The sequence below is a fragment of the Clytia hemisphaerica genome, unplaced genomic scaffold (genome assembly GCF_902728285.1).
Source record: "Clytia hemisphaerica strain Z4C2 unplaced genomic scaffold, Clytia hemisphaerica genome assembly, whole genome shotgun sequence".
NCBI classification, from domain to species: Eukaryota; Metazoa; Cnidaria; class Hydrozoa; order Leptothecata; family Clytiidae; genus Clytia; species Clytia hemisphaerica.
Genome location: NW_027104441.1, coordinates 2,119,159 through 2,125,747, shown reverse-complemented (window position 1 = coordinate 2,125,747; position 6,589 = coordinate 2,119,159).

The following is a 6,589-nucleotide window of genomic DNA, read 5'->3' as shown; positions in this document are numbered from 1 at the left end:
GTTAATTATTTTTGAGTCTTCAGATTTTGTTGAAGATTTTTATTTCATTATCAAAGAGGGTAAAACCTTATATTTAGATTTCAAGATAGGATGTTTTTTTTATTAAATCTTAGCTTTGATGAGTCTATGTACTAGTACCATATATTTTTATTTCGTGTATTTTATCTTTACCTCGTATAGTGTACGCTTTAGATGCCAGTCCTCATAAGCAGGCTTCAGTCGTTGGAGCATTTCATAATCGTTTGGTCCATCTCTAAATCCTTGTTGAGCGTTTATTATCCTTTCTTCGGTCAGTTGATCTCCTCCAAAAATTAAGGCCAAAATGATGTGTTTAATTAATATTCCTTCCTCATCCGGTTCCTCAGCAATTGGTACGTATTTTTCTTGAACTTTTCGTAGAATTTGAATTATTTCTGATGTTGAATTCTCGGCATGAAATAGCAAACCTAGTGGTACCTGAAAGACGACATTTTAATTCATCAATCTTTAAGGATTTAAAAAATGATTTTTTAGGTATATATTTTTCACACCTAAAAATATTTATCGACTTGTATATTTTTTTGTCTTTAGCTAAACTATAACATATCTCATGGGCAAAATTAATCAAACTTACAATTTTTGATAGTTCTGACATTTCTTTCATAAAAGGGTGTTCTATATGCCAACATACATTTTTTCTTAAGAATTTGAAGGCGGGTAGGTACGTCACTATGCTCCGTGCAATCAGAATCTTAAAGGTTGTCGATAAAACGTCGAGGGTTTCACTGTTTGGGAAAATTGGCATGTTTCTATAGTCATCGAGTGTCTTGTTAGCTAAAAAGTAATTCAAGGGAATGATGATCAGGAAAGAGTCTTGAAATAAACTAAATACAAGGTTGTGTACTGTATAAAAAGTGGAAGTTAAGGAAAATCACAAAAATGACAAATAAATACCTTGTGATGGGTGAAGTTTGTGCAATACTGCCATGTAGTGGAACCAGTGAAGGCTTGTATTTCGTTTGTTTATCCCTTGATGTCTCGTGGTTTTTTCTATGTCCAAGTTGTCTCCAATAATCTGATAAATAAAAAGAAGAATTCCCGATTTCGACCATATCATTTATATTTATTCGTATTTACTACTTCATAGAGTGGAAGTTACATAATTCATCAATCTTTAAGAATTTAAGATGCATTTGGTGAAAAAATTGGAAAACCTTATATAAAAAGGGTAATGGGTTTGTTAGCCTTCGAATTTCAGTAGCCTCTTTGAAGGTGTAATTTGATTGTTTTTGGATCTTTTTTATCGCGTCGTAATCTTTTTCGATGTCTTTTTTCCAACGCAATGCTTCCGAATCATAATTCTTCCCAAACTCCCCATTTCTTGTCAGTGCCGTTGTGTAACTATTCGATACTCCCATTTTGTTGAACCATGCAAAAGATCGTTTACTGACTCCCGCTGAAATCAGTAATTGGTCGTTCCGCGAAGCGATAGTATTTGAATCTTTTGGATGTCTATTAGAGAGGAAATAAAATTTATATCAAAGACCGGAGAAAAAGGGTGTGGGTACGGTTCCAAAATTTGATTCAATTACTTTTCCTAGCGAAGATGAGGTTAGGATTACTTACCTTGCCTTATGAATGGCACCATAACACAACGAACGTACAGCGTGATCTGAAGGTGATTCTCCGTCAGTTTGTAAATATTTCCCTCCCATTGCTCCCTTCAGTGCATGCGACAAAACAGGACAACGCGAGTCGATCTTTTTGCATGTTTCAACGTCATCGAAGTTTACTACTGTTTCCATGTCAACTGCTTGGAGTTCAGGTATGCTTGCCATCTCATTGTAACATGCTTTCGAAATATCGTTCAGATCGTCAAGTGATACCGCTAATAACTATTTGAGCAAAAATAAACCTTATGAATATTCATAGAAATTCCAATCCCACTTGGAACTTTAATTGCGATACCCGGGGGGGTCACTCGATCTGGAAAAGACCATACATTCGGCCCAAAATTTCTTGCGATAATAGGATAGGAGTTAGGACTTTTAAAAATTAATAATAAAAGAGACGAAAATTAATCGAACCTTGCTGCTGTCTTCTGTTCTTTGTTTTTTCACGTCTGATGAGACGCCTTCAAGCTCCTCTTCCCAATCGGTTTCTTGAACCTTTCTTTTGACCGCAGAAGCTTTGATTTCTTTTGCTTTCGAAATATCGTTCAGATCGTCAAGTGATACCGCTAATACCTATTTGAAAAATAAACCTTATGAATATTCATAAAAATTCCAATCCCACTTGGAACTTTAGTTACGATAATAGGATAGGACATTTAAATTAATAATAAAAGATACGAAAATTAATCGAACCTTGCTGCTGTCTTCTGTTCTTTGTTTTTTCACGTCTGACGAGACGCCTTCAAGCTCCTCTTCCCAATCGGTTTCTTGAACTTTTCTTTTGACCCCTGACCAGTTAGCTTTGATTTCTTTTGCTTTTTCTAATGTGTCGATTTTGGTCAGGCACTGATTACAAATAGTGTTTGACAATTCTGGGTCATTTTCAACCTGAAGATTTACATTCGAGAGTCTCTCACTTATTGTTGGTTTGTTTTTTTTCGACTCAAATATCTTTGACCTCGATTCGTGAGTTTCTTTATTCGTTTTTTCATTTTTATAGACCTTGTAATCTTTACAACAAAATCTGCACTGATTATTGATCTTGACGGGTCGTTTTACGTATAGGTAATTTGATGCCATGACATAATAATCAGATTAGCGGTTTTGAGGTCAACGTGATGTTTTGTTTTGAGAAGAAGCGTTAGAGAAAACGAAAGTGGATTTCCCGCCAATATGACGAAAAACCTTGAGCAAGTTGGAGAAATAGCCTTTTTAAGGGAGGTAATTTTGGAATCAATGAATTCTAAATTTGTTTTGGATCGCTCCAAGCACACAAAAATACATATATGTAGGTCTATATGCAACCTACTTGGCTGTTTTTGTTTATTGTTGCTTAAATAATATTTTCAACAAGTTATACTTCAAATAAGACAGGCCCTTGCTTTTTAAGTTGTAAAAGTTATAGCTTTAGCGATCAAAACAAGAGCTTTTCGTGGACTCTCGACCTAAGAAAAATGAGTTTGTACAACAAAAATCTCTTCTAGCTTTCCTAGCTAGGTTAACCAAGGAAACCAAAACATTACAAAAAGGAAAGGGAAAGTGAAGATAGTTATTTTTACAAGATGGCGAACACAGGGAAGAGAAGTCCCCGTTTTACAGTTTTTATTTGTTATTTAAACTTGTTCTTTTCGCACTGGAGCTATAATTATTAAGCATATGCACAATCTTCCGATTATTGATGTTTACAAAAGTCTTTGAATTCAACAAAATGGTAAGTGAATTATTAAAACCTTTGCAAAAAGAACACACAGAGAGAGGTTTGGCAAGTACAATACAGGCTGTAGGCTTTTAAAACAGCTTGAATTGGGTTGTTTTGTTTATACCAAAGTCAGCCATTTTTTTTTTTAACCATCTTTAATTTTGCGAATTAATTATTGTGTAATTATTTTGAAAATGATTGAAGTGTCAAAAAAAGTGACAGTTGAAAAATTCAAACTTCTCTACTGGACCTGGCTACTATTTCAGCTATCAGTGGTAAGATAGTGAAATATTAGTCAGTGTTTCCTGGCTAGAGCGAAGCGAGCAAGAAAAAATTACGACATTGCTCATCGAGATGGATTGAGTAAAGCCAATTACAGTATAATGACATTGAACAAAATTTTTGACAAAAAAAGAACAAAAAACACAACCATGGTCATGCTTCTCTATTAGTCAGTGGAAAAAGTTAACTCTGTTTGACGCGAGCCAAAATTTTTTCCAAAACAGAGCTTAAATTTGACCAAAAGTTTAGCAAGATGCTAAAAATTGAATAAGAGAACGGAAAACCATCAAGGAACCTCGAACTTTCATCGAAAATGGGAGCTTATCGAGTGATTGAATGTCGAATAGTAGAAAGTAACAGATAAATATATAAATTTATCTCTAGATCAAAAAATTGAAGGAAGCTAGTGCGTGCGAATGAAGCAAGAAAAAAGTTGTGAGTTTTTGTTTTGAATATTGGTCGTGGGGCGCAGTTAGATCTCCCTTCAAAAATCGTCTTATAACTTAATTGCGAGCGAAGGGAGCATAAAAAATTTTATGATTTTTCAAGCTATTTCTGGTCTTTGGGCGTAATTTTTTGGGTAATTTTAAGAGTTGGGCGTTCAAAACCCCACTTGGGGAGGCGTGGCCCCCTGCCAAAACGCCAAAATGGATCGTTTAGAGAGCCTCAACTGTATCCACGGCAGGAAAATGTGTCAAGCAGACCCCTGGCTGAGACTCTTGCCTTATCAAAATTGCAGCCATGATTCTTAAATTTGGCGTCCCAGAGTGTTCCTTAATTAGTCAGCCCCTGTGACTCTTCAAATCGGTTCGACGATTTTTTTCCCGCTGGTCGTCGTCGTCGTTAAGACTTTCATTTTTAATTCCGATTTCGGATTATTTTCGGGAAACAGGATTTCGGGATTATTTAGCGCGCGAAGATAATTTTTTCTTAGCAAGATAAAATAAGAAAAGAAAAAAAACACATAACATAAAAAGAAGCCTATAGTTAATAATAAGAAAAAAAGAAGAGAAAAAAAAATTCTTTTTTGCGTCATATCCAATAGTTAATAAAAGATGCTTTTGCATTGTAAGCAAAGATGGAGAAAGTGAGTATATCAAAGAAATTTTTTCCTTCGAATAATGTTAAAAGTTATATACTACTTGTAGACTATTTCTTCTATCTGGGTCTTTTATTATTCTCATGGAAAGAGTATAACAACAACGGAAATCTTTTTCACCGACTTCTGCTTTGGATACTGATTCCACTATGCACTGCTCTGTTTTCTTCTGAACGTTTCAAGCAAATAGATACGTTCTTTCAAGCTGCTCAGATTTTAACAAAGCCAGATTTCTTATCTGTACTTCCTATTAATCATTCTAAGCCTTCTAAGCATTTTGGGCTGACTTTCCAGCGCAGCTGGTTTATTTGTACTAATTTACGTGTGAGTGCTTAGAACATATCGTTCATATATTCACATGGAAAATGAGGCTTTGGCCATATTGAAAATTTTAGAAAGTCATCCGCAACAATATAGCATAAACCCTAAAAAAGGCTAGTGCAAGCGAAGCGAGCAAAAAAATTGAGATATTTTGTTTTAAATATTGTGTATTCACCAAATTGGTGAACACAAGTTGTGTATTGCGAGCGAAAAAAATTGCAATATTTTAAAATTTATTCCACCAAAATTGGTTTTGGAGCGCAATGGCTCATGATCTTCGATACCAAGGAGGTGGTCGATACCGATAGTTGACCAAAAATACCGAAATACCGACATAAAAAAGGGTCTTTTACCGATACCAAGATGGTCTTAAAATACCGATTACCGATCAATTTTTTCCTCTAATACCGATTTACCGATCTAAAAAAAGGCCAATACCGATGTACCGATATCCCGTACGCCCCCCTCTTTGATTAGTCTCATAATATCCATCGATCCCAATTTGTCACTTGCAATTTTTGTTTTTTCCTCCTTCTCTTTAACTTTTTCCAAATACACTTCATGTGGATGTTTTGCTGCTTTATGTCTCTTTATTCCACCCTTTGTCTTGCAAATCTTTCCGCATATTTCACAATCAAATGTTGCCACTTGTGATGTTTCTGCAAGCTGTAGACAAAGAAAACAAAAGTTGAATTATTAACTTTCAATTAGTTAATTTTCCAAGTATTTTCCATCATTGAAACTGAAAGAATCAAGAAAACTTGATTGTTAAAGTGATTGAAAGAAAAGGTTTTTGAAAGGTCTGGATTATGTTGCTCTATTCTTGATTTGGGTATCCTACATCCTAACCAAACATAAGTAAAGAAACTACTGCACCCTTACACTTAAAAAGCAGTCAAAAGTAAAGCAAATATTATTTGAATAATAAAGAGAAGGTGTGCGCAGCGATGTAAAAATAATAGATAACCAACTTGCCTTGATTCTCAAGAAACATCCGTGTTACGCGGTTGTAAAAATATTAATGACATTTTGCATTGTAAAAAGTGCAATTAAATAAAAACTTGCTTCATTTGCAACCTTCTATTGGACATCGATCACGTGATGTATATTTTTCCAAAATTTTCGTTAGAAAAAGTGTATTTTCTTATAGGCAGCCTCACAGAAGGAATTTTTTAATTAGATATTATTGTTCTATAAACATTCATCTGTTTATTTTGTATCCTGCAAACTTCATGCACTTTTCATACGTGAGATATCGCATTTCAAATCACACATATATTTTTCAGATAACAGCATTTTATGAGCGTTTATTTATCCAGATGAAGATTAAGTGGAGGGCCCCTAAGTGGTATCAGGCCAATCCGTAGTCAATTTGTCTAAAGATTGGTACCTTTATCTTTTGGAAATAATTCCACAATTTGCAGTAAATAACAATTCAAATTTTCTATCAATTCAGTGGATGTCTAAAAGTGTGTCAAAATCTAGCTAAAAGCATAACACGCACTGCAAACTGAGCTTTTTAATAGAGTGCTCATT